A 27,932-nucleotide genomic window follows, 5' to 3' on the forward strand; every position below is an offset into this window, starting at 1 on the left:
TATGGCCACTCTTATGATGAAACAGAACAAGCAAAAGGAAAAAAAAGAACAATCTTCTTAAAGTAAATCTGTTCGGTGCACAGATTAGGAGCACAGACATAATGAAAACACAGTATATACATAAAGAAAGCCCTTGTCTAAACCCTTTGGAAAAAGGCAGCCTAATCACATGGCAATTAAAAGCAGACAAAGCATTTCATTGAGAAATAATCAGCACACCAAACCCACAGACAGTACAGCTCTAAGCCATCACATCTAAACTCTTTTTCACACCTAGCAAGACAAGCTCAAAGCTAACCACTCAGACTGTGCACCCTTCCCCTGCTTTTCTCAGGAAGAACAAGACACTCTTCCACAGCAGAAAACAGCTGTCACAGAACAGTGCTCTCTACCATTTTTATGCTCAGAAGGAAACACTACAACTCCTCATTAGGATTAGCAAGATCAACTATTCATAATCACCCATCTCCACTCACCAACTAGAAAAATGATCCCTGAAAGCATAGCTTTAACCAGCATAGCCCCTGTCAGTCACAGGTCATTCTAGAGCATTACCCTCTAACTGGTGGTTGCTAGAATTTGGCCTTCATGAGACAGAGAGCATTAGGAGAAGCCCCACGTGAGCAGAACCTGTCTCTCAACTCTGCCTGCCATGGCCCCCTTCCGTGGGCTGCCTATCAAAGCAAAGCTGCTCAAAGCAGCCATCCCCTTTCATTTGCATAAACTGAAGACACAGACAGGCCACTCCACCAATCTTCCCCTTCTCCCTACTCTGTGATGCCTAAGACAACAATCCTCTGGCTGGCCAAGGCAAGAGCTCTCTAGAAACGCCTGCCTATTCAGTTTTGGACATCCTAGTAATGTTTCTTTGGCACCACAGACCATAATGGAGAAAGTCAGCAGTGGGGAGCCAGACTCTCCAACAAGGGGTATTTCCTGAACCTAAGGGTTAGTCTCACCATTCTCTAGGGAGCAGGACTTCTCAGTTTTTCTGGAAACCACTCCAGAAGCTTTAACTTCAAAGCAAGTATACATGGCCGTAGGCTTTCTTTTGAACCAGACCAGAGAAACCCTGTCAAAATTTCAAATTACTATTCATCTGTATGACCCGCGGTGCCTAGAGAAGCTAATGCTGAAAATACCAAGGTCAGGGCAGGTTGTACAAAGGAGAGCAGATTCTCCCAAAACTGGTGGTTGACACTATAGTTAGAATCACTATCCAGTCACAAACTGTGCTTGTGATCCCCCCATTGGTTATCAAGAAGCTAAAAAATAATAATAATCACACAACCCCCTTTATTACAGCCCGGTCTCTGACTCCAAATCAGCAAATAGATCCAGTGATGTAAGAAGTTATTTAAAACTCTATTCACTCACAAAATGTTCTTCTGATCCTACCCTACCGCCATGTAACCACCTTGTAGCCTCCTGAGGGGTCATGCCCCTCAGTTTGAGAACCCCTGGAATAGATAGTGCTGATGCCAATCTGTCTGAGGGTAACACCACAAGTTTGAGATGCAGATATTGTGATGGGTTCGGTCACAGAGACCCCCTTGCTGAATTTGCCTCTGAGCATGTTTTCCCTGCCAGCTTGGGACTCCAAAACCCTGCCTTGTTGAGCCAGACATGCTAGCCAGCTGCAAACACAGACCCAGGACTGGTCCATGCCCCCAAAAATGTAGATTTTAACCAAAAACTGCTCAGCAGGTCTCCTATCTCCAGCACCCAGACACCCAGTTCCCAATGGGATCCAAACCCCAAATAAATCCATTTTACTCTGTATAAAGCTTATCCAGGGTAAACTCATAAACTATCTGCCCTCTATAACACTGATAGACAGATATGAACAGCTGTTTGATCCCCCAGGTATTAATCACTTACTCTGGGTTAATTAATAAACAAAAGTGATTTTATTAAGTATAAAAAATAGGATTTAAGTGGTTTCAAGTAATAAGAGACAGAACAAAGTAAGTTACCAACCAAAACAAAATAAAACACACAAGTCTAATACATTAAGCATCTGAGTACAAGTAAATCTCACCCTCAGAGATGTTCCAATAAGCTTCTTTCACAGACTAGTATCAGAGGGGTAGCTGTGTTAGTCTGAATCTGTAAAAAGCAACATGGGTCCTGTGGCACCTTTAAGACTAACAGAAGTATTGGAGCATAAGCTTTCGTGGGTGAATGCCCACTTCATCAGACGCAAGTCTCATGTTTCATGTTTCATGTTCTCTGTCTATACATACATCTTCCTACTGTATTTTCCACTGCATGCATCCGATGAAGTGGGTTTTAGCCCATGAAAGCTTATGCTCAAATAAATTTGTTAGTCTCTAAAGTGCCACAAATACTCCTGTTCTTTTTGCAGATATAAACAAGATTGTCATACTTAGCAAATCATAACTTTTCCACTGATACCTTACATGGCATATGTTGTAAGATTCATTGCAATTTTGTAAAATTGGTATCAATAATATTATAAATGGTTACCCACATTCCATACAGCATCACAGACTGGAAGAAAGTTGCTCGGCTGCACGTCACCTAGAGTTGGTAGCGTGTTCTAGGCTCCTCACAAAGCATGAATGGTGGGAATACAGGCTGCTGTCCTCCTGATCTCCAAAATGCCAGGTGGGAACAGACAAAATCTTCCCAAGCATCAGTGGCTCCAGTGGTGTTAATAGGGAAGCATCATCCATTCATCCCAATGTGCAGGAGAACAGACAGGTGTCATAGAGAAAGGAACTGTCCGACTTAATGGAGGAACAGAAATAGCTCTGAAGATAAGGCAGAATAAGCAAGAGAAAAAAGACAATCCTTTTATGGTAAATCTTCTGACTACAAAGATCAGGAGCAAAAAACTAACAAAAACACAGCACTCACAAAGAAAACCCTTCTCTAAAGTCTTTGGAAAAGTGCAGCTCCGTCACGAGAGCAACTGAAAGTGGACATAGCATTTCACTGCTGGGGGTTCAGCATACCAAACCCACAAACAACACAGCTCCTAAGAACCATACCCTCGCTCTTTTTCACACCCAGCAAAACAAGCTCAAAGCTAACTACTCAGACTGTGCACCCTTTCCCTGCTTTTCTCAGGAAGAACAAGCAGGGCCGGCGCAACCCATTAGGCGACCTCGGCGGTCACATAGGGTGCTACAATTTGGGGGGCGGTGACCGCGGCGGTATTTCGGCGGCGGGACCTTCCGCCGCCTCTGTGGGGGGCGGCATTTCAGGGCGGGACTTTCTGCCACCCTAGAGCGGCAGAAAAGCTGGCGGCACTCCTGAGAACAAGACACTCTTCTACAGAAGAAAGCAGCTGCCATAGAACACCAGTCTCTGCCATTTTCATGCTCAGAAGGAAACACTACTGTCAGGCTGGAGGGAGATTACTAGTGGAGTTCCTCAGGGATTGGTTTTTGGACCAATCTTATTTAATCTTTTTATTACTGACCGTGGCACAATAAGTGGGAGTATGCTAATAAAGTTTGCGGATGACACAAAGCTGGGAGGTATTGCCAATACAGAGAAGGACTGGGATATCATACAGGAAGATCTGGATGACCTTGTAAACTGGAGTAATAGTAATAGGATGAAATTTAATAGTGAAAAGTGCAAGGTCATGCATTTAGGGATCAATAACAAGAATTTTTGTTATAAGCTGGGGACTCATCAGTTGGAAGTAACAGAGGAGGAGAAGGACCTCGGAGTATTGGTTGATTACAGGATGACTATGAGCTGCCAGTGTGATATGGCCATGAAAAAAGCTAATGCGGTCTTGGGATGCATTAGCCGAGGTATTTCCAGTAGAGATAAGGAGGTGTTAATATCATTATACAAGGCACTGGTAAGACCTTATCTGGAATACTGTGTGCAGTTCTGGTCTCCCTTGTTTAAGAAGGATGAATTCAAATAGGAACATGTACAGAGAAGTGCTAATAGGATGATCCAAGGAATGGAAAACCTGTTTTATAAAAGGAGACTCAAAGAGCTTGGCTTGTGTAGCCTAACCAAAAGAAGGCTGAGGGGAGATATGTTTGAAATTTTGATAGGGTTTCTCTGGACTCTGGCCTGGTTCAAAGGAAAGCCTACGGCCATGTATAATTGCTTTTAAGTCAAAGCTTCTAGAGTGGTTTCCAGAAAAGTTGGGAGTTCCTGCTCCCTGGGAACAGTGAGACTGATCCTCAGGTTCAGGAAACACCCCTTGTTGGTCAGCCTGGCTCCCCACTGCTTTCACAATTTTGGTCTGTGGTGCCAAAGAAACATGACGTGGGTGTCCAAAACTGCAAAGGCAGGCGTTTCTAGAGAGCTCTTGCCTTGGCTAGCTAGAGGATTGTTGTCTTAGGCATCCCAGAGCAGGGAGAAGGGGAAGATTGGTGGAGTGGCCTGTCTGTGTCTTCAGTTTATGCAAATGAAAGGAGATGGCTGCTTTGAGCAGCTTTGCTTTGATGGGCAGCCTAGGGAAGGGGGCCATGGAGGGCAGAGTTGAGAGACAGGTTCTGCTTATGCGGGGCTTCTCGTAGTGCTCTCTGTCTCATGAAGGCCAAATTCTAGGAACCACCAGTTAGAGGGCAATGCGCTAGAATGGCCTGTGACTGGCAGGGGACAAGCTGGTTAAGATTATGCTTTTAGGGATCATTTCTCTAGTTGGTGACTAGAGAAGGGTGGCTGTGAAAAGCTGATCTTGCTAACCACAATAAGGAGTTGTAGTGTTTCCTTCTGAGCATGAAAATAGTAGAGAGTGCTGTCCTATGACAGTTGTTTTCTGCTGTGGAAGAGTGTCTTGTTCTTCTTCCTGAGAAGAGCAGGAGAAGGATGCACAGTCTGAGTAGTTAGCTTTGAGCTTGTTTTGCTTAGTATGAAAAAGAGGTGAAGTAGGATTTTTAGGAGCTGTGCTGTTTGTGGGTTTGGTGTGTTGAGCCCCCAGCAGTGAAATGCTATGTCTATTTCTGCCCTGGGCAGGGAGCATATAATTTTAGCCCACCTGCACAGGGCTGAAGGGCCTTGGCCTTGGCCTTGGCCCTGGACCCCAGCAATTCTAACACCAGTCCTGGTGACCCTATTAAAATCTGTTTGTGACCCACTTTGGGGTGCTGACCCAGAGTTTGAGACCCCCTTGTCTAGATAATACTTAGTCCTGCCATGAGTGCAGGGGCCTGGACTAGATGACCTCTTGAGGTTCCTTCCAATTCTATGATTCTATGTACAAGTCACATGGCAAAGGATATAAAAAGGCAGCCGCATCTTCTCCATTTTGTCTTCAGTCCTGCTTCTCACCTCTGGAGTAACTTCTCTACAAACTGAAGCTTTGAACAAAGCACTCAATGGTCCATCCAAGCTTCGGAAGTGTTCCAGAGGGACTTTACAAGCCAGCAAACTCACCAATGTTGCTTAGAACCTGATATCTGGACTGTGAAGTCATCTGTAGGTATCTGATTGCTTTCACCATTTAACAACTCTCTTCTCTTTTTGTTTATAATAAAACCTTTACTTTCAGATACTAAAGGATTGACTGGCAGCATGATATTTTGGGTAAGATCCAGATGAATGTTGATCTGGTAATGTGGCTGGTCCTTTTGAGATCCATTTTGTGTAGTGAATAGAGTTTTAAATAACTTCTCACAGTCCCGGGTCTATTTGCTGATTTGGAGGCAGAGACTGGGCTGCAATAAAGGGGGTTGTGTGATTATTATTTTTTTAGCTTCTTGATAACCAGTGTGGGGGATCACGAGCACAGTTTGTGACTGGATGGTGAATCTAACTACAGTGTTAACCACCATTTTTAGGAGAATCTGCTCTCCTATGTGCAGCCTCCCTTGATGAATCAGCATCCGCAGGACTGGGACAAGTACCTGCCCCCCCGCGGTACAGGGAAGTGCCCCAGGAATCCAAAGGGTTCTTCCCTTTCGAGCTGCTGTATGAAAGGCCAGAGGACGGGCTGAAGGGGGTTTCAGTTTAGAGCTGGCTGGGGAAATGAAGGGAGGTCCTGAACAGGAGTCTGGGCTTCCTACCCCCAAGATGGACCTGACGGAGGGGTCCTGTTCTCTGTACCTACAAGCTCTGTTTTTTACTGTTTTCCTATCGTCTAATAAACCTTCTGTTTTACTGGCTGGCTGAGAGTCACGATGAATCGCAGGAAGTGTGTGTGGGGGGGAGGGGTCCAGAGCCCTGACTCCCCCACACTCCATGACACACACCCAGCAAAACAAGCTCATAGCTAACCACTCAGACTATGCACCCTTCCCCCACTCTTCTCCGGAAGAGCAAGACACTCTTCCACAGCAGAAAGCAGCTGACATGGAACAGCAGTCTCTGCCATTTTCATGTTCAGAAGGAAGTGCTATAACTCCTCATCGTGATTAGCAAGATCAGCTTTTCACAGCCACCCTCCTCCAGTCGCCAACTAGAGAAATGACCCCTGAAAGCATAGTCTTAACCAGGGCCAATCAGACAGGGGGGCCAGGAGAGCCATTTGCCCTGGGCCTCAAGCTCAAAAGGGGCCCCAAATTTAGACACTTGTTAATTTTTTGGCATTTGATAAGTTTCACAACTTGTTTTTATGTGCATCCCTATCGGCCCAAAATGTGACACACTCTCTCAGCTTAGAACTGCAAGTTTAAGCAAATAAGAGATGTGATTTGGTAAAAGACATATTTTTTTTGTTAACTGATATAGATTTTGTCATATTAAAGATTTAAAAATGTTCATAAATATTAAAAAAAAATATCGGTTCTGATGGCACAAGATTAGACCATGATGAACGTATCCTCTCAGAGCAGCTGATTATAGAGAATTAGTGGCTGGTGCTGGATCAAGTGCGTGTTGAAAGGTACAGAATTGTTACATTTTAATGTCTTCATAGTTTTATGTCTAGTTGACTAAGGAATTATTTGTGTGTGAGAATTCATCATTATTATCTCATATGGTAGCTAAAAGTAGTGACTGGTTTGTTGGTTGAGCCCTAGCTTGGTAGTTTGGCTATCATCATAGACTTTCATAGTCTATAGGCCCAGATTCAAGGTGAACATTTGTGAGGATAATCTCGTACAGTGAGTTTCGTGAGGACACATGTTTGAAATTTTTTGACATTATCCCTCTGTCTGTATCCATGTCTGTGTTTACTATATATATGTCATCCCTTTGTCTTCAGCTCAGCCTGTTATATTATACCTTGCATGCTTGAGTTTTAATTCAGTGATACGGATAATAACCTGTCTGACTGTTTCATTTTGTGTTCTTAATTAGTATTCCTTCGTTTTAAGTCTTTTCAGCATTTGTGTACCATTCAGCATTTGTGTACATGTTTACAGTAGAAAATTTCAAGTGTAGATAAGCTACTTATTTACAGCAAAATATTTCAAGTGTGGCTAGGCTACATACTGACCAGCTAGATCACTATGAAGAGGAGATTTGAAATTGGTGCAAACAAGAGACGGTGAAAACAACTGAGTGAAGCAGCACCTAAGTGCTCAAAGCCAATAACTTCATTTCTCAAACCACTAGAAAACATACCTTCCCCAACAAACAATGCTACAGATAATGAAAACTCCACAACTGCAACAGGAGATATTTCAATGCCAATACTTGAACATGAGGACAGTAGTCAAGAAGGAGATGTGCGAACTATAACAGATGCAGCAGAAGATCCTGTGTACGATCAAGAAACTCAACAGCAACAGGAAGATGTAGATCTTATGCAGCAAGAGTAATTCATGTGTACTACAGGTTTGACTGTGACTGACATTGGAATTATTGACAAGAGCAATGCTGCCCAAATGCAATCTTTTCTTCCAATTAATTGTTTTGAAATTCCAAGTAACATTCCACGAGATGCTGATAATCATGCTTTACCTACTCGTCTGCTGAAAAAAACTCTTCCAAATGGTGAGATCTGCATAAGAGACTGATTATGCTGGAGTACAGAAAAACAATCTCTGTACTGTGCACCCTACTTCATTTTGAACAAAAGTGCTGCAAATGCATCAGTTCTCTCTGATCAATCAGGATGGAGCATCAACAGAGGTTGGAGGAAGTTGAAAGACCAAATACCTTCACATGAGAGTTCAACGTCACACAAAGAAAACTATGTTGCATAGAAATCAGCCAGTAGGGCAGCATCAGCTGAAAGTTTGTTGAGAATTTACTCTTGACTGAACTCTCTACAGAAACTAATAACTGGAAAAAACGTCTTGAGTACATCCTGAATGTCATCCTTTTTCTTTCTGAGTAGGGATTGGTTTTCTTTGGTTCCAGTCAACATATTGGTGATTGTGCAAATGGAAACCTTCTAGGCATAGTTGAGCTCCTCAGCAAATATGACCCACTTTTATCAGAGCATGTTGAATGTGTTCGAGAATCGCAAGAGAGTCAAAAGCGCATGCAAACTGATTCTCTCTCCACACATACAAAACGAGTTTATTGACCTATGTGGGTCATTTGTACAAACAATTCTTGATGAGATTCGAAATGCCAAGTATTTTTCAATCATTGTTGATGCCACTCCCTGTTGTTCTCACAAGGAACAAACTACTATGGTTATTCAATATATTAAGATTGTAGACAGCTCAAAATTTTCAATTGAGGAAAGGTTTATTTTGTTTGATAATTTCACGAGAAAAACTGAAAAAGAAATTACTGCTTGAGTACTAGCAATTCTAGAAGGTTTTAAGTTAGATTTTCAAGTCTGCATTGGTCAAGCCTATAACAACGGATCTAATATGGCTGGGAAGTACAAAGGTGTACAAGCAGTTCTGCTTGAGCATAATTCAAACTGTATTTTCATCAGCTGTGGAAACCACACACTAACCTTGTAGGTGTTGACTGTGCTGAATCATGCGAGGAGGCAATTACTTACTTTGGAACTGTTCAGCAAATGTACCATCTCTTCAGTAGCAGTCCCCAAAGGTGGGGAATTCTGAAGCAATATCTTCCTGTTTCACTGCATGGGATGTCCAAAACTAGATGGTCTGCATGGATTGATGGTGTTCAACCAGTTGCGCAGCATTTGAATTCAGTGAGAAAGGCTTTAAATGAGCTTGAATCTCTCAATCTCACTGCACAGGCTCCAACTGAACTTCAGTCTATTCAGAAACACATGTTCAAATTTGAATGAATTCTGATGTCATTTTTGTGGATGAAGCTACTTACAATGATCCACCAAACTAATCTGGTAATTGAAGCACACAATGCTACACTTGATGTTGAGAGGGATAACATTGAAAGTCTTATCAATGGCATTCAACAGATTTGTGAACAATGGGATGCGATCCTGACTGAGTCCAAATCAGTAGCACAGAATATTGGCATTTCTTCTAAGTTCTCCACCAATTGCAACTTATCTACTGAATCTGATGCCGAGCAGCATTATAGGGTCAGTGTCTTCCTTGTCATCACTGACTGTATTCAATCAGGTCTTACATATCGATTTGAGTCACTGAGACTAATTTGTACCCTTTTGGGGTTTCTTTGGCAGTTCAACAGACTGAGTAATGAGGATCTACTTTCTGCAACTGAACAATTTCAGCAACAGTACAACAAAGAAATCTCAAAAGATCTCAGTGACGAAGTCATCTTTCTCAAACAAATATATTCCATGAACTTTAAATTGGATTGTAAGACAAAAGAATTTGCTTCAAGAAATACTCAGACTTGGACTCTTGAGGGTGTTTCCTAATGTCACAATTGCACTGCGCATTTTTGTCAATTTGCCTGCATCAGTGGCTTCAGATGAACGCACCTTCAACATGTTGAAGTAGGTAAAGAACTATACTGTTCAACTATGGAACAAAAGCATCTGAATGGGCTTGCCATGCTTAATACCAACTGTGATATTGCATGAAAACTAGATTCTTTTTTTCAATAATTAGAGTATTTGCACAGAAAAAGGCTAGAAAAACAGTGGTTAAATAAAAAATTATTCAAATAAAATCTCACTTTTTTTTGGTGGTCTAATTGTTTTCATGTGTTGTCAATTTTTATTTTCATTATGGCTAAGGGCCTTAAAAACTGAAAATAGCCTAGCCCTCTCTAGAGTTCTGAGAGGGCCTGGCCCTAACTAGCATATTGCCTGCCAGTCAAAGGCCATTCTAGCGCATTGCCCTCACACTGGTGGTTGCTACAATTTGGCCTTTACAAGACAGAGAGCACTACGAGAAGCCCCATGTGAGCAGATTCTAGCTCTCAGCTCTACCATCCACCGCTCTCTTCCATAGGCTGCCTACCAAAGCAAAGCTGCTCTAAGTAGTCATCCTCTTTCATTTGCATAAACTGAAGACACAGACAGTCCACACCCCCAAAACTGCAGACTTTAACCAAAAACTGCTCAGCAGGTCACCTGTCTCCAGCACCCAGACACCCAGTTCCCAATGGGACCCAAACCCCAAATAAGTCCATTTTATTCTGTATGAAGGTTATACAGGATAAACTCATAAATTGTCTGCCCTCTATAACACTGATAGAGAGACATGCACTGCTGTTTGCTCCCCAGGTATTAATCACTTTCTCTAGGTTAATTAATAAACAAAAGTGATTTGATTAAGTATAAAAAGTAGGATTTAAGTGGTTTCAAGTAATAACAGATAGAACAAAGTAAGTTACCAAGCAAAATAAAACAAAACATGCAAGTCTAAGCCTAATACATTAAGAAACTGAGTACAAGTAAATCTCACCTTCAGAGATGTTCCAATAAGCTTCTTTCTAGTCTGGGCCCAATCTTTTCCTCTGGTACAGATCTTGTTATTTCCAGCAGGCATCTTAGGTGAAAAGCAGGGGATTCCACATGACTGGGGCTTAAATGGAGAGGCTTCCAGGGCCTTTTATATTCTCTCTATTGTGGGTGGAAAGCCATTTGTTCTTCAGTGCAAAATCACAGCAACAAGATAAAGTTTGTAGCCACATGGGCAAGACACATGTCCATGAATGGGCTTTTTGCAGGCCAACGCCATTGTTTACATGTTAGTTTGAACGTTCCCAGGAAAACTCAGATGTGGATTGGTGTCTCCCAAAGTTCATTGTTAGTTAAGTACTTCCAGTTACTTGAATGGTCCCTTCACGATATGTTAGCCAAACCTCCCTTATGTGTTTCCTACAGCAAACACTTCAAATACAAGCATAGAGCTAATGCTCATAACTTCAGATATAAAACTGATACATGCATACAAATAGGATGAATACATTTAGTAGATCATAACCTTTGTAATGATACCTTACAAGAGACCGTTTGCATAAAGCATATTCCAGTTACATCATATCCACACTTATAAACACATTTTTATTAAACATATGGAGTGCAACGTCACAGATATATTACACATATTTATAACTCATGATCAGGGGCGGCTCTATGTTTTTTGCTGCCCCAAGCATGGCAGGCAGGCGGCTTTTGGTGGCGCGCATGTGGGCGGTCCGCTGGCCACGCGGATTCAGCAGCATGCCTGCGGGAGGTCCGCCGGTGCCATGCCATCGGTGTCCCCACTGCCGAATTGCCACCAAAGCCATGGGACCAGTGGACCTCCCGCAGACACGCCGCCGAAAGCCGCCTGCCTGCTGCCCTCACAGCGACTGGCAGGCCGCCCCCTGCAGCTTGCCACCCTAGGCACACGTTTGCTGCATTGGTGCCTGGAGCCACCCCTGCTCATGATACAAAGATGATATATGCATATAAACAAGATTATCATACTTAGCAAACCATAACTTTTCCACTGATACCTTACATGGCATATCTTGTAAGACTCATTGCAGTTTTGTAAAATTGGTATCAATAATATTATAAATGGTCATCTACATTCCATACAGCATCACAGACTAGAAGAAAGTTGCTCAGCACACCAAACCCACAAACAATATAGCTTTTGAGAGCTATACACTCTCTTTTTCACACCCAGCAAAACAGGCTCAAAGCTAGCCACTCAGACTGCGTAACCTTCCCCTGTTCTTCTCAGGAAAAACAGGGCATTCTTCTACAGCAGAAAGCAACTGTCATAGAACAGCACTTTCTGCTATTGTCATGCTCAGAAGGAAACACTACAACTCTTCATTGTGGTTAGCAAGATCAGCTTTTCACAGCCATCCTTCTCCAGTCACCAACTAGAGAAATGATCCCTAAAAGCATAGTCTTAACTAGCTTGTCCCCTGCCAGTCACAGGCCATTCTAGCGCATTGCCCTCTAACTGGTGGTTCCTAGAATTTGGCCTTCACGAGACAGAGAGCACTATGAGAAGCCCCATGTGAATAGAACCTGGGTCTCAACTCTGCCCTCCATGGCCCGCTTCCCTAGGCTGCCTATCAAAGCAAAGCTGCTCAAAGTAGCCATCCCCTTTCATTTGCATAAACTGAAGACACAGACAGGCCACTCCACCAATCTTCTTCTTCTCCATGCTCTGTGATTCCTAAGACCGCTATCCTATAGAGTCTTTCTCACAAGCTTTCTCTGGCTCAGTGATGCTACATATTTATCCAAGGCAGATAAAGAGCTGGGCTAAAAAAGGGAGTGTTATGGGTCAAAGTGGTGTCTAAAACTGGGACTTAAGTGTCTAAATCTGGGCTTCAGGTGACTATCTTTGTGGATCTGGGTCTAAATGCTATTGCTGCTCACTGTCATCTATAGACATAGTTGCTGAATAATTTAAGACAGAACATGTGGGGGCTATAACTAGAGAGAAATACCTCACTAATCTGGACTTTAATTTTCACACTTTATAATTTGTTCAAACAGTCTGATCCAAAAATCTGTGGGAGCCTTAGCACCTCTCAGCTCTCCTGCACTCCCCTCAGGGCTGGATTAACCTTTTGTGGGCCTGGTGAAAAATGTATTTGTGGGCCCCCATGAGGACAATGGCACATGGCGCAGGGAGATCAGTCCCCGGAGCCAGGGACCGGCCAGAGGCATGGCATGGCAGGCCCCGCTCCGCCCAGTGTGAGGGCATTATTTAGAAACCGGCAGTTGCCAGACACACCGTGTCCTGCCCGGTCCTGTGCTGCCAGCCTGCCCCTTCCCCTTGGGGGTGGGCCCATGCTGCACCACACAACTGCCCCGCCCAATACCCACCCGACTTCCTATGGCCAGAGACCCCCTGGACTCGCTATGCCCAGCACCCCCGCCAGACCCTGCCACAAATGCACAGCGCACTGCACAACACAACCCCTGTCCAGTGCCCCCCTGCCCACAGCCCCACCACAACTGCCCAGCACGCCACACAGAACCCCCACTCCCTACTGCCCCAACGCACACAGATCTTCCCTACCACCTCACAGCCCAGCACCCCCCCAGGTCCCTCAGAGACCCTCGCCCTGCCTCCCAGCCGCACTCACCGGCCCTGCTGGGAGTTGACTGTGTGTCAGGCTGAACTGGCAGCGCAGCCAGGGCTGGTCCCAGGGCCAGGAATTGCTCCGGCCCCTCTGGAGTGGCACAATCAGCCAGGCCAGGGCCTGCCCAGGCCGGGCTCCCTCAGGACCCACTTGCCTGGCGGGGTCCAGCCAAGCCCCCCACACTGTTCCCCTCCCCCCCCAACTGGTGATACTGGCCAGGCTTCTGCACCTGTCCCTGGCGGCTCAGCTCTGGGGAGACAGGCGGGGCCCCACAGGTGGTGGGAAGCAGAGACTGCCTGGAGCCGGAGGTGCACTGGGGTCCGTCCAGGAGGCAGAGAGGAGTACTCAGCCAGCTGGCAGGCAGGCGGAGAGGAGCAAGTGATGGGCGGGGGGAGCCAGTGGGCTGGTGGGGTCTTGGCACAGTGCTAGCGGAACAGGCTGGGGCCCCTTTTGAGCATGGGCCCGGCTCCATGGCACCACTAGCGCCATTGTAAACCCAGCACTGCCTCCCCTTACGCGTGAGGAAACTGCCCAGTAGACACAGGGCTCCTGGCATCACAGCTCGCCCTGCCCTCTCCACACCCCAACGTTCGTCTGCGGGGAGGAAGCAGGAAGTGAGTGAGAAATCTGAGCGCCCCACCACCACCACGTGTTGCCTCTGCAACATATTCAGTTTTGGGGGGGGCAATGCCCCCCAAACCCTTATTCACCACCCATGTTGCCACTGCTGGGTAGGTGCTTTAATCTACTGGGCTAAAGGTTATAAAGAGGGCACTGCCACCTCTTCCTGAGGCAGTAGTGTGGTGTGCAAGGCCTGGTCTCTGAGTACTCTTACTGGATTGGGACCCACAGGCGAGACAGGTGAGGGAACGCCTAGTTTGAGGGCACACAAATATAAATGATAATAATTAAATGGCTGCCATGTTTCTCCCTCCAAATTGGGGATTCCCTATTATACAAATGTTTTGATCATTTTGGTAACCTAATAGTTCAAGACTTTCTAACAATGAGAAATGACATGAAATTCTATAAACTTTGCTGTTTATATTAAAAGAGGTATGCATCTATTGCTCATTGTCCAAGTAATGCAGAGCTCTTTATACACCAACAAAAAAATTAGCTAAGCACCAAAAGCTGCTTGAAATAGATCAACTTTAAAGCTGTGCATGAAAAAGTGGTGCTGATTTAGCAATCCAAATTGTATTTGGAAGAATATTTTATCATCAAACCATTAGGACATAACAAAAGGCTCCTGCCATAAAAGACTGACACAAATTGACCCTTGTTGCAGATTTCCTCCCTCAAGCATATAACATGTAAAAAAAGCTACAGACGCAATTTTAAATATACATATTTTACCATGACAAGGTGTGTGAGAGAATATCTTTTAGTGACAGGTTTCAGAGTAGCAGCCGTGTTAGTCTGTATCCGTAAAAAGAACAGGAGTACTTGTGGCACCTTAGAGACTAACAAATTTATTAGAGCATAAGCTTTCGTGGACTACAGCCCACTTCTTCGGATGCATACAGAGTGGAATAAATATTGAGGAGATATATATACACACATACAGAGAGCATAAACAGGTGGGAGTTGTCTTACCAACTCTGAGAGGCCAATTCAGTAAGAGAAAAAAAACTTTTGAAGTGATAATCAAGCTAGCCCAGTACAGACAGTTTGATAAGAAGTGTGAGAATACTTACAAGGGGAGATAGATTCAATGTTTGTAATGGCTCAGCCATTCCCAGTCCTTATTCAATCCTGAGTTGATTGTGTCTAGTTTGCATATCAATTCCAGCTCAGCAGTCTCTCGTTGGAGTCTGTTTTTGAAGTTTTTCTGTTGTAATATAGCCACCCGCAGGTCTGTCATTGAATGACCAGACAGGTTAAAGTGTTCTCCCACTGGTTTTTGAGTATTATGATTCCTGATGTCAGATTTGTGTCCATTAATTCTTTTGCGGAGAGACTGTCCGGTTTGGCCAATGTACTAGGCTGAGGTTGATGGTGGGATGGAAATTATTGAAATAATGGTGAAATTCCTCAAGGGCTTCTTTTCCATGGGTCCAGATGATGAAGATGATGATGAAGATGTCATCAATGTAGCGCAAGTAGAGTAGGAGCGTTAGGGGACGAGAGCTAAGGAAGCGCTGTTCCACCATCAACCTCAGCCTAGATCAATCCACACAAGCGGTCCATTTCCTGGACACTACTGTGCTAATAAGCGATGGTCACATAAATACCACCCTATACCGGAAACCTACTGACCGCTACACTTACCTACATGCCTCCAGCTTCCATCCAGGACACACCACACGATCCATTGTCTACAGCCAAGCTCTAAGATATAACCGCATTTGCTCCAATCCCTCAGATAGAGACAAGCACCTACAAGATCTCTATCAAGCATTCTTAAAACTACAATACCCACCTGCTGAAGTGAAAAAACAGATTGACAGAGCCAGACGAGTACCCAGAAGTCACCTCCTACAAGACAGGCCCAACAAAGAAAATAACAGAACACCACTAGCTGTCACCTTCAGCCCCCAACTAAAACCTCTCCAGCGCATCATCAGAGATCTACAACCTATCCTGAAAGATGATCCTTTACTCTCACAGATCTTGGGAGACAGACCTGTCCTCGCTTACAGACAACCCCCCAACCTAAAGCAAATACTCACCAGCAACCACACATCACTGAACAAAACCACTGACCCAGGAACCTATCCTTGTAACAAAGCCCGATGCCAACTCTGTCCACATATGTATTCAAGTGACATCATCATAGGACCTAATCACATCAGCCATACCATCAGGGGCTCGTTCACCTGCACATCTACCAATGTGATATATGCCATTATGTGCCAGCAATGCCCCTCTGCCATGTACATTGGCCAAACCAGACAGTCTCTACGCAGAAGAATTAATGGACACAAATCTGACATCAGGAATCATAATACTCAAAAACCAGTGGGAGAACACTTTAACCTGTCTGGTCATTCAATGACAGACCTGCAGGTGGCTATATTACAACAGAAAAACTTCAAAAACAGACTCCAACGAGAGACTGCTGAGCTGGAATTGATATGCAAACTAGACACAATCAACTCCGGATTGAATAAGGACTGGGAATGGCTGAGCCATTACAAACATTGAATCTATCTCCCCTTGTAAGTATTCTCACACTTCTTATCAAACTCTGTACTGGGCTAGCTTGATTATCACTTCAAAAGTTTTTTTCTCTTACTGAATTGGCCTCTCAGAGTTGGTAAGACAACTCCCAACTGTTTATGCTCTCTGTATGTGTGTATATATATCTCCTCAATATTTATTCCACTCTGTATGCATCCGAAGAAGTGGGCTGTAGTCCACCAAAGCTTATGCTCTAATAAATTTGTTAGTCTCTAAGGTGCCACAAGTACTCCTGTTCTTTTTATCTTTTAGTGGACCAACTCCTGTTGGTGAGAGAGACAAGCTTTCAGGCCACATAGAACTGTTCTTCAGGTCTGGGAAAGGAATTCCAAGCATCACAGCAGAATGCCAGATGGAACAGATAGTTTAGCATAAGAAGTTAGCACATATTGTAAGGGACCATTCAAGGCAGAGTGACCCGTTAACACCTCTGCTGTTATAGGACACAAAGAGGGGGTTAGTGGGTTACAGATTGTTGTCTCTGTTCAGTCCATGATTTTTGGTGTCTAGCAGAGTGATTAATTTAAGCTCCCAGGCTTATCTTTTGAATGTGTTCCCCAGGTTTCCTTTGAGGATGGAGCCTGCTAGGTCAGATAAAGAGTGATTGCATTGCGAAAAGTGTTCATCACGAGTGGTAGGGTGTTTTTGTCTTTTATCATTTTCTGGTGTGAGTTCATTCAAGAGTGTAATGATTGCTTGGTTTCACCCACATAGTTATTACTGGGGCATTTAGTGCACTGGATGACAGTGGTGCTGGAACAGAGGGAACCAGGGAGCCATGGCCCTCCCACTTTTTGAAAGTGGATGGGCCTGGTCTGTCCACTTTTTGCTGTGGTGGACCCTGCCTCCTTCCCCGCCTGTTCCTCCTGTGTACCTGCTCCCGGGGCTCTCCGCCCAGGATAGATGGAGGTGGAGGGTCTGGATTTCGCACCAGCTCCCCACAGCTGCCTGCGCGGCTCTTACCCCAAGCCAGCTCCAGCCAAGGGACGGGGCCTCGGAGCTGCAACCTGGCCATGGTAAGCTGTGCAGGAACTGTGGTGGACTCTCCACCTGCCTGCAGTGCAGGGGGCCCAAGCAGCCCCTGTGCCCACCCCTGGACCTCTGACCCCGGGCAGGTGGAGAGTTCACGCCATGGCTGCCTCTTGGGGGAGAGGAGGGGTGGGCCGGGGCTTCGGGAAAAGGTAGGGGGGCCTTGGGGGAAGAGGAGGGGCCTTGGGGCGAAGGGGCAGGATGGGGGCATGGCCTTGGGGGGAAGAGGTGGGAAGAGGGCCTCCGGACCCCCCACTTTTGGGAAGGCTCTGCCACCCCTGTGTTGTGATGGCATGTGTAGGATCCATGGATCCTGAAAGGTGTGTTGTGGGAGGTGCTGATCATTGTAGAAGTGGAGCTATGTCTGCGAGTTTTTCATATGTCGTTCTGGCAGAGTTTGGAGCCACTTTGAGTTGCGGTGTACTGGTCTGTGGGGAGGTTGCTTCTGATGATGAGCTTGGAGAGGTTGTTGAAAGCCATAAATGGGGGTTCAGGAAAGATTTCTTTCAGGATGGAGTCCCCATCAAATTTGGGTTGTAGTTGTTTGAGAATACCCTATACAGTTTCCAGTGTGGGGTGGTAGGTGAGTACTAGGAGTGTGCAGTCAGAGAGGGTTTTATTTCTATACCGAAGCAGGTTCTTTTGAGGTATTTGGGTAGCCCATTCTGTGATATGATCTACTTCTCAAGTGAAGTGTCCTTGTCTGGTGAAGGCAGTTTTGAGTGTTTTAAGAGTGTGTTCTCAGTGGTACCAGATGACAGAACAAGGAGTAATGGTCTCAAGTTGCAGTGGGGGAGGTTTAGGTTGGATATTAGGAAAAACTTTTTCACTAGGAGGGTGGTGAAGCACTGGAATGGGTTACCTAGGGAGGTGGTGGAATCTCCTTCCTTAGAGGTTTTTAAGGTCAGGCTTGACAAAGCCCTGGCTGGGATGATTTAGTTGGGATTAGGTCCTGCTTTGAGCAGGGGGTTGGACTAGATGACCTCCTGATGTCCCTTCCAACCCTGATATTCTATGATTCTAAGATGTATATTCTGAACTTTCTCCTCAGAGCATATTCTGTGGTATCTGAGTAGCTGGCTGTAGATAACAGATTTCTTGGTGTGTTACTGGATCTGTGAAGGTAGGTGTGGTGATCTGTGGGTTTCTTGTATATAGTTGTCTGTAGGTTTCCATTGATGAAGCTGACTGTGGTATCCAGGAAGTTGATGCTAGTGTGGGAGTGTTCCAGAGACAGTTTAATGGATGGGTGGTGGTTGCTGAAGTTGTGGTGAAAATCTGTGAGGGAGTTTAAACCATCTGTCCAGATGATGAAAATATAGGGTTGCCAGGCATCTGGTTTTTGACTGGAACACCCGGTCGAAAAGGGACCCTGACGGCTCCAGTCAGCACCGCTGACCGGGCTGTTAAAAGTCCAGTTGGCAGCACAGCAGGGCTAAGGCGGGCTCTCAGCCTGCCCTGGTTCCATGCGGGTCCTGAAAGTGGTGACATATCTCTCCGGCTCCTAGGCACAGGGGCGGCCACGGGGGCTCCACACGCTGCCCCTGCTCCGAGTGAGTCTCCGCAGCTCCCATTGTCTGGGAACCACAGCCAATGGGACCAGCAGGTTAGCGCCTGCGGATGGGGCAGCGCACGGAGCTGGCTGGCTGCGCCTCTGCCTAGGAGCTGGACATGCCATCACTTCCGGGACCCACCTGAGGTTGGTGCCAACCGGAGCCTGCACCCGTCACCCACTCCCACTTCCCAGCCTGTCCCAGCCCTGAGTCCCCTCCTGTACCCAAAGTCCCTCCCGGAAACTGCATCCCCTCCTGCACCCCAACTGCCTACCCAGCCTGGAATCCTCTTCCGCACTACGAACCCTTCATTTCTGGCCCCACCCCAGAGCCTGCACCCCCAGCCAGAGCCCTCACCCCCTCCCGCACCCCAACCCCCTGCCCCAGGCCAGTGAAAATGAGCAAGTGAGTGAGGGTGGGGAAGAGCGGCGATGGAGGGAGGGGGAATGGAGTGAGTGGGGGTAGGGCCTCAGAGAAGGAGCAGGGCAGGGGCGGGGCAGGGGGCAGGGCAAGGGTGTTCGGTTTTCTGCACTCAGAAAGTTGGCAACCCTATGAAAATATCATGGATGTATCTCAGGTATATCATTGGTTTCGTGGTGCATTTGTCCAGAAATTCTTCGTCAAGGTGGCCCATGAAGAGTTTGGCATATGAGGAGCCATCCTGCTACCCAGGGGTGTTCCTGTGGTTTGGGCAAAGTGTTTATTGTTGTATGTAAAATTGTTATGGATGAGGATGAAATGGATGAATTTGGCTGTTTGGGGTGGATATCTGAGGGTTGTCCACGGTCTTGTAAATGTTTGAGGCAATTGCAAAACCTGCAGACATATCTTCACTGCTACAATGATCAACACCCCCCACAACACACCTTTCAAGATCCATGTGTTCTACACATGCCTATCGCAACATGTGGTGTACCACATCCAGTGCACTAAATACCCCAATAACAATTATATGGGTGAAACCAGATAATAATTATGTTCTCGAACGAATTCACACAGGAAAATGATAAAAGACAAAACCCCTATCACCTGTGGGTGAACACTTTTCACAACATCATTCTGTATCTGACCTATCAGGTAGGGTTACCATATGTCCGGGTTTTCCCGGACATTGCCTTTTTTTTGAGTTTCCTTTCTCTGTCCAGATGGATTTTTCAGATAACAGGAAATGTCCGGAGTTTTTGCAGAGCAAACAAGCTGCAGCTCAGAAAGAGGCCTGATTGGTCTGCTTCCCAAATGGTCCCTCCCCTGCATCCACAGCGGTTTGGTCCATTCCCCTGCAAGCCACAGCTGCTGGATCCCACCCACCCAGGCTCCAGCTCCCAGCCCTGGGAAGGGGTTCTGCAGGAAGGTGCTGACTGATAGCTGTCTCTGCATTTTGTGCTCCCACTTCAGCCCCCTGTCCACTAGGGAAAAGGGCCACAATGGCATAAAAGGATTCCCCAGATGCAGGCACTGTGGAACTGTCTTCTGAGCACCTCCTACAAAGCCTTGGTGTATGGGACAATGCCAGGGTCAGGGGTGGGGATGTGTGGGGTGTGGCAGGACAAGGACACAGCATGAGCTTTACAGAGATTCTGAGTAACCCTGAGGATCAGGAGAGCACAACAGTTACTTAACACCACTATCACATCCCCTTCGTCTAGGCTGCAGGTTGTGTACAGCCATCGCTGGCTCTGGCTTTTTTGCCACCCCAGGCAAAAAAGCCAGGCGCCGCCCCCCCCCAGCGCCGGGGGGAGGGCGGAGAGCCCGGCTGGGGCTCTGCTCTCCCCAGCGGCAAGCCCGCTGCGGCTCCGCTCTCCCCAGCAGCCAGAGCGCCGGGGGGAGGGTGGCGAGCCCGGCCGGGGCTCTGCTCTCCCCAGCGGCGAGCCCGCTGCGGCTCCGCTCTCCCCAGCAGCCAGAGCGCCGGGGGGAGGGTGGCGAGCCCGGCCGGGGCTCTGCTCTCCCCGGCGGCGAGCCCGCTGTGGCTCCGCTCTCCCCGGTGGCCAGAACACCGGGGGGAGGGCGGAGTGCCAGCTGGGGCTCCGCTCTCCCTGGCGGCCAGAGCGCGGGGGGAGGGCGATGCGCCCGGCTGGGGCTCCGCTCTCCCCGGTGGCCAGAGCACGGGGGGAGGGTGGCGAGCCCAGTCGCGGCCCAGCTCTCAGCCAGAGCGCCGTGCCGCCCCCCTCCAGGTGCCGCCCCAAGCACATGCTTAGTGGGCTGGTGCCTGGAGCCGGCCCTGTGTACAGCACTCAGCACAGAATCTCACTTCTGCATTTGTTGATGTCACTAAGGGTTTGCTCCAAAGTCTGCTGCAATCAATAGGATCCTTTCCATTGACTTCGGATCAGGCTCTAAGCCCTGACTCAGAAAAGCATTACTATTCAGGAAAGCACTTAAGCATGTGCTTAATTTTAAGCATGAACTTAAGTGACTTCCTGACTAGGGATGAATTTGAGCATATACTCAACTGCTTTCCTTAATCAGGGCCCTAAATCCTAATTGCAGCTGAGCCCCAGTGACTCTCAGGGAAGACAGTAGGAACTAGCAAGTGCTCAACACCTCTCCACCTTTGGCTGTAACTCAGATGCAATGTGCACCCACTGACAGGTCTGAGACAAGGCTATTTTCAAAACCCAAACTCCTCCCAATAATTGGCAGCAGCACTGTAGGAAGCAGGGGGGGCAAAGGTTCCGTCTGAAAAGGTGTGAAGACTGTGCTGTCCCCTCACATCATTCCTGCTGCCAACAGTTCTTTTATACTATTGCTCCTTCAACCTCAGAGTTTATTTATCCCTTGATAAAGTTATTACCAGATAACCAGGAAGCATCCTCCAGTTATCCTCAGTAAGTACAGATATGATTTAAGCCCATAGGGACAAAGATTTCAGAATCTTAAGACTGGACCCCCCTCGTTACAAACAATGAAATAATATGCCACCTGTTTTGATCATGCTCTGCATGTGCTTTGCATCATAGTTGTAGACACCTGATCGAAAAATCTTTAAAGAATCATATGGACAACCTCCAAGGTGCTACATTAAAATAAAGGATTAGCTGGATTTCATAACTTGGTTGAGCCATTTCTTGGTAGTATAATAAAACCTCTGACCATACCAGTCTATAACCCATCCATCCTTTCACGTGCGCTTCACTTCTGAGTATCCGGCACGTTTTACAAAATGTATGTGTCGGAGACAGAGGGAAGAATGGGCAAAAAGGTCTGTGTTAAAAACTGGTGCAATACGCTTCACGGGCAAAGGAAGATAATGCTGTGTTTTTAATGATAGCACTGCAAGGACATCAGATGATGATTCTGGATATAACAGATTTCAAAAAAATCCACATATTTATCTATAATAGCATCTAGAGTGTGCTAGCCACTGTAAAAAAACGAGAGAGAGAGAGAGAGAGAGTAAAAGGCAATCTACATAGACAGAACAGGGGCACAGTGACCTGCCCAAGAGTCACAGAGCAGGCCACTGACTGAGCTAAAAACAGAACCCAAGAATCTTGGTCCAGTGCCCTATGCACACGGCCTCTCAAATCTGCCTTGCACACTATATGCTACTGGTATTTAATTTAATAAAATACTGGTATTTAATTTGTTTTCTTATTGTTGAGGGATTCATATCAAAACACAATTAATGCATTTGTAGGTTTTCAGTCATGAGTCTCTAGTCTGAGCCTCTGCAGAACACAAGTCGTAGAAACTGAATACTGCAACATACAGTGGCTTGGAGAAAAATGCAAAAAGGTGTGATTCCAGCTAAGCATCATGTGATATGTTTCATGCATGTAAACACATTTACATGTGTGTTAAGTCACGCAGTCTGTTCATGGCTATCCTTGAGTATTAATAAAATATTTTTTGCATATAGAAAACAGAAATTGTGCTCTCTGTGCCTCAGTTTCCCCATCTGTAAAATAGGGATAATAGTACTTCCCTACCACCCAGCTGTGTTATGTGAAGCTTTGGTAAAGCTCTTTGAAATCCTTGGATGTAAGGAATAGATAAGTGCTGAGTATTATTGTTAGACCAAGGAAACACCAAGGGTGTATGAGATCCACACAGAACATGAGAAAGTGGTTGCTCAGACAGAAAGGGCCAAATCCTGAAGTTCTTAGTCTTCATTTTAGGTAGACTTCCCTGTGACTTCCATGAGGATTTTGCCTGAGTTAGATCTAAGCAAAAATGGAATAAAAACATCCACATTTGATCCCATTAAATAAGTACATATGAGAAATTTACTAGGGGTCTAATTCCTGAGCACCTGATGAGCATCTATAGCTCCCATTAAAGGAAATCCAAGTTGTAGAGTTTTAGCACTTTCCCTATTAGTACTGTGTATTATTTGTTATTTATTGACCATCATCACTGTGTTAAGAACTGGTCTCTGTAGTGAGCTTACACTCTAGCACTTATAAAGAGAGAGAATCAACTCCATGACTCCAAACAGTAAGGAATGACTCTGTGTTTCAGAGCACATCTTTCACATGTCCGCGGGAATGAATCCAGTGCTTGATGTGATGTTGCACACCACCTTTCTAACACTGAAAGATTGTTTTGATGGCTGATGTTGGCAATATGTCTCTTAGTTTCTGGTATAAATAGCCATATGTTCTGTTAAAAATATTGGATTTAGAAAGCATAGTCCCTGCAGACTGTATGCAAATATGAGTGTCTTGGAATTGTTTTAAATTTTATTACAATTAGCTTACTCTTTAAATCCAACCTGTGCTGGACAAAGCTTTCAAGGGACAACAATCAGTGGTGTGTGTCTTCAGGCCGGTGGCTGCTAGAGTAAGAATATCATATTCTGACTCTGTATTCGCATTATTAAGGAACTAAATGCTTTTCTGTGAATGATTTTAAATTTGGAAGTTGAGCCAAGGATCTCTATGGATAAAGGGGAAAATATTCAAAAGCATGTAAATGACTTAGGAGCCTATGTCCCATTTTCAAAAATGACTTAGGAGGCTGAAAGTCAAGGGACTGTAGGTATTTGGAGGCAGATTTTTAAAGGTTATTTAGGTGCCTAACATGGCACATAAGGGCCTACTGGGATTTTCAAAAGTGCCTAGGGGCTAGATTCACTAGCGGGACTTACAGACCTAGATTTTTCTGGTGGATGTTAATGCTTAAGTCCAACGTTTAGGCACCACTGCCATTCACAAAACCATTGATCAGCTGCCGCCTAACCCTGTAGGCACCTAAAGTCCCAAGGCACCTAAGTTTCCACTGGGAAAGTCCCTTAGGCACTTCAATTGCTGCTGCTGGGCATGTGCACAGCCACCTCAGTCCTAATGCCACTGTGCACTTCGGCTCCCACCTAAGCGAAGGAAGGATTCACAAACTAGCTGTTCTGCTGGCTATCTCACCTGATCCAGTGAGCATGCTCAGAGGCTGCCTAAGAGCATGCCTACCGAATTGGGCCCTGGAAAAAACACTGCCAAGGCAGGGCTAGTGTTGCCCTCTGCACTCAATAGCCCAGTGGGTTAGAGCGCTCATCCAGGACATGTGAGACCCAAGTTCAAATCCCCATTCTCCCTGAGAGTTAGACTAGGAACTTGAACTCGTGTTTCCCAGCTGCCAGGCACATGCCCTAACTACTGCACTGTAGGGTATTGAGAGGGGTTGCGGGGAAGACTTCTCTCAGTTGTTCTGATGAAGCTGTTCCACTTTGTACGAAATACTCAAATATTCATTGGTGCAGAGACTGGGTCTCCCTGGAGTGTGTGCTGAGCTATAGAGTCACTAACATATTCACGGGGCCAGAGAGATTGACTATGCAGCCTAGTGGTTAGCACAATGAGGAGGTCTGATTGCAGCTCACGTAAGCATACACTGAACCTAGCTTTGATCTAGTTAAAACCTTAGATCAAAGCTAGCTTGGGTAACAATAGCAGTGTAGCTGCTGCAGCAGCCTGGGCTAGCCTCCTGAGTTCAACACTACCCTGCATACATACTAAATTCAAAGCTATTTTGGGTACACCTACTTGAACTGCAGTCACATCTCTAAGTGTTATGTAGACCTATCCTCAGAAGCCTACCATGTTCCATGCACTGGACAAGGAGCCTCGGCACCTAATTCAGGGTAGTGAATTCTACTGGGCACCTAAAAATTAAGTGCTGTAATGCTGAACCCTGGCCTTATGTTGGTATAACTACATCACTGGGGGTGTGGATTACCCCTGAGTTATACCAGTCTAACTCTCCCAGTGTAGACAGTGCTGTGTTGACGGGAGAAGCTCTCTCATCTGTGTAGGTAGCATCTTCACTAAGCACTACAATGGCACAGCTGCACCGGTGCAGCCATGCTGCTGAAGTGTTGTAAGTGTAGACAAGCCTTGAGCATTGCAGTTCTTAAATTCCCCAAGTGAAGCTAGTCCGAGCCACTTAAGTCACCACTGGCACCTTGGTGCTTTTGATAAAAGTTGTGAGATGCCCATCTACATCTTTAGGCATCTAAATCTTTTTACAAATCTGACCCATAGATGCTTCTGAAGATTTTACCCCAACTCTATAGCTATTAGAAAAATGATCTAAAGCTAAACAATTATAAAGGACAGTCCTGCTCTCAGTTACACCCATGTAATTGTTAATTTGCATAGCAGTAGTGCCTAGGAGGTCTCCATTAGGTCAGGACCCCACCTTACTAGGAACTGTACAAACCTATATTAAGTGAGCATTCCGGTCCCGAAGAACTTACACATTGTCTTCAGTACAATTACACAGGTGTAACTGAGCACAGAATTTTGTCTTTAGGGAGCAGTTCTCCTTAGAAGAACATCACAACTTGTTGCTAATTTGTAATAACCCAATTGCTATAAAGGTTAGTGTATGGTTTCTGTGTGCTTGTCTTTTCTACTTTTCACGCAGGGACCCAAAATGGCCAATTTGTCACATGTTTATCTACACCTAGGTACAAACAGGAATGTTAAATATTAATTTGCCTCCAGTGGGATATTGCTTTTTGATCCTTCAAAGGGTGCTTCTAATCCAAAACCCTAGAGGCATCTAAACTGAGGGAAAAGAGGCTTTCCAGGTTATAGTTATAAATATAGGTAATATAAAAAATAACTGAGTTGGTACTTTCATTCATATACATTTGCCCAGAGGTAACAGAATCTACCTGCACAATTCTCATATGAAAGTTACAGGAGCTTTTAGACAAAAGGGATTGAATTCAGGCTTGGTGTAAATGGGTGAAACTCACTTGACATCAATGGAGTGACACCTATTTTCACCAAGGCTGAATCTGGTCTGGCTTTTCTGTTGCTTTATTCCTGGTGCAAATGTTTTCTGTGGGGCTGGACATTATTTCTGCTCCTACTTGATAGCTGGGAGGGGGCCAGCCATGGCTCAGAACTGCTGCTTTCTCTGGCGCCACTGGGAGGCGCTAGGGAACATACTGCAGGCGCACAGCACAGCAGCCCTATTCCAGGCCCAGGGATGTGCTAGTCCACATGTCAGGTGAGAATTTCTCATAACTATATTGAAACCAAAGATAAAATCACTAGTATAATCAGCCAGCACACCATGCCTCACCAAACCAGCACAACCCTGGTAAGACAAGATGTTGTGAAAAACAAAACCTCTCCAGCTTGGAAAAAAAAATGATGATTTTCGTATAATAAAACTCTGAAGACCTGATTTTAAAGCATTCCTGAACTCTGTGTTCTACTCTCATGCAAAAACATTCCATAAATTTTAGGGATTAGCTGGAATTCCCTCTCCTCGATCTTGCCCTCATGTAAAATTTGCTTTTAATAACTTCCAGCTTCCTGAACCACAAAGCTATCTGATCTGTTGCACTGTTATTCACCATGACAAACGATAATATTCTAAGGGGAGAAAATGCAGGTGTGTTTACTCTAGGTCAGAGCAAAATAAAATTGCACTCTAGCCTGAATACAGCGACAAACCAGGGGCTTCTGTGTAGTTCGTCAGCCTTTATTTGCTGTAGAAGGGGTGCAGTGAAAGATTCTAGAGAGCAAGTTCCAGAGCTGCACCTGCCATCTCTTTGGAAGAGTGCAGCATGGTCTCCACTCTCCACACTGTCAGCCCAGCTGGCCAGAGTGAGGACAGGGGGTATGACCATGGCCTCCCATCTTTCCCCTTTGGGGAAGCTAGCATTTGAGTTGCTGCTAGCCTTAAGCATTCAGAGAGCAAAAGGGCTGCCTTTGTGAATAGCTCCAGTGCGTCTGTGCAGGGGATGGAGGGAATGCTTCTGACTAGTCACAAGCTAGCCCTAACACTATTTTCCTGATTAAACCTCATCATCAACATGCACAGACTAAGCTTCAGAGAGAGATTTGACCATATTTCATCCTGGAAATTAAAGGTATAGAAACAGCATAATCGATATGTTAGATTGTAAGTGCAGAAAAAGCTTACATTGACATTAATGGACTTTGGGTCGGCTCTAAATCCTCCTTGGTCACAAGCGAAAATATCATTATGTAGGAGCCCTTTGGAATTCAATAGGGATGAAGAGACCAGATTTGTAAAAATATATACGTGTCAAAAGATGAAGATAAGTTTCTAGTAGGATTTTCAATCTGCATCTTTAAGCACCTAAATACCTTTAAAATATCTGGTCCTAAATCAGTGGGGTTCTCTGAACATTACTAGAAAAGCCCACTGAATTTAATGGACAGGGAAACTGCTCAGGTATTCTGGCAAGGGGTGCAGTTTAAGAAGCTGAATAAGATATATTAGAATTTTTATTTTGAATCATCCTATAGAATTCTATACAAAGGATATATTTGTAAGCAGACTCGGGATGCACTCTCCCTTGACATCTAGTGGTGAGCTGTGGAAAAAGACTTCAAAAGCTGATCTCGTTTGCATGGACACACCCACCCTGCCTAGGCGCGC

At 45.5% G+C, this 27,932-nt stretch overlaps 4 non-coding genes across 4 annotated transcripts; 1 reads left to right on the top strand and 3 right to left on the bottom strand.

Annotated features, from left to right (window-relative positions):
- Positions 1 to 296: 296 nt before the first annotated feature.
- On the bottom strand, positions 297 to 510 carry LOC112059126 (small nucleolar RNA U3). Its single transcript, XR_002888352.2, has one exon. It is a non-coding gene; the product is annotated as a small nucleolar RNA U3 (small nucleolar RNA).
- Positions 511 to 4,613: 4,103 nt separating this feature from the next.
- Positions 4,614 to 4,830, top strand: LOC112059122 (small nucleolar RNA U3). The gene has a single exon (XR_002888348.2). It is a non-coding gene; the product is annotated as a small nucleolar RNA U3 (small nucleolar RNA).
- Positions 4,831 to 6,217: 1,387 nt separating this feature from the next.
- On the bottom strand, positions 6,218 to 6,431 carry LOC112059124 (small nucleolar RNA U3). The gene has a single exon (XR_002888350.2). It is a non-coding gene; the product is annotated as a small nucleolar RNA U3 (small nucleolar RNA).
- Positions 6,432 to 11,898: 5,467 nt separating this feature from the next.
- Positions 11,899 to 12,112, bottom strand: LOC112059118 (small nucleolar RNA U3). The gene has a single exon (XR_002888344.2). It is a non-coding gene; the product is annotated as a small nucleolar RNA U3 (small nucleolar RNA).
- Between the last annotated feature and the right edge of the window lie 15,820 nt (positions 12,113 to 27,932).

This window comes from Chrysemys picta, chromosome 2 (assembly GCF_011386835.1).
Source record: "Chrysemys picta bellii isolate R12L10 chromosome 2, ASM1138683v2, whole genome shotgun sequence".
NCBI lineage: Eukaryota > Metazoa > Chordata > Testudines > Emydidae > Chrysemys > Chrysemys picta.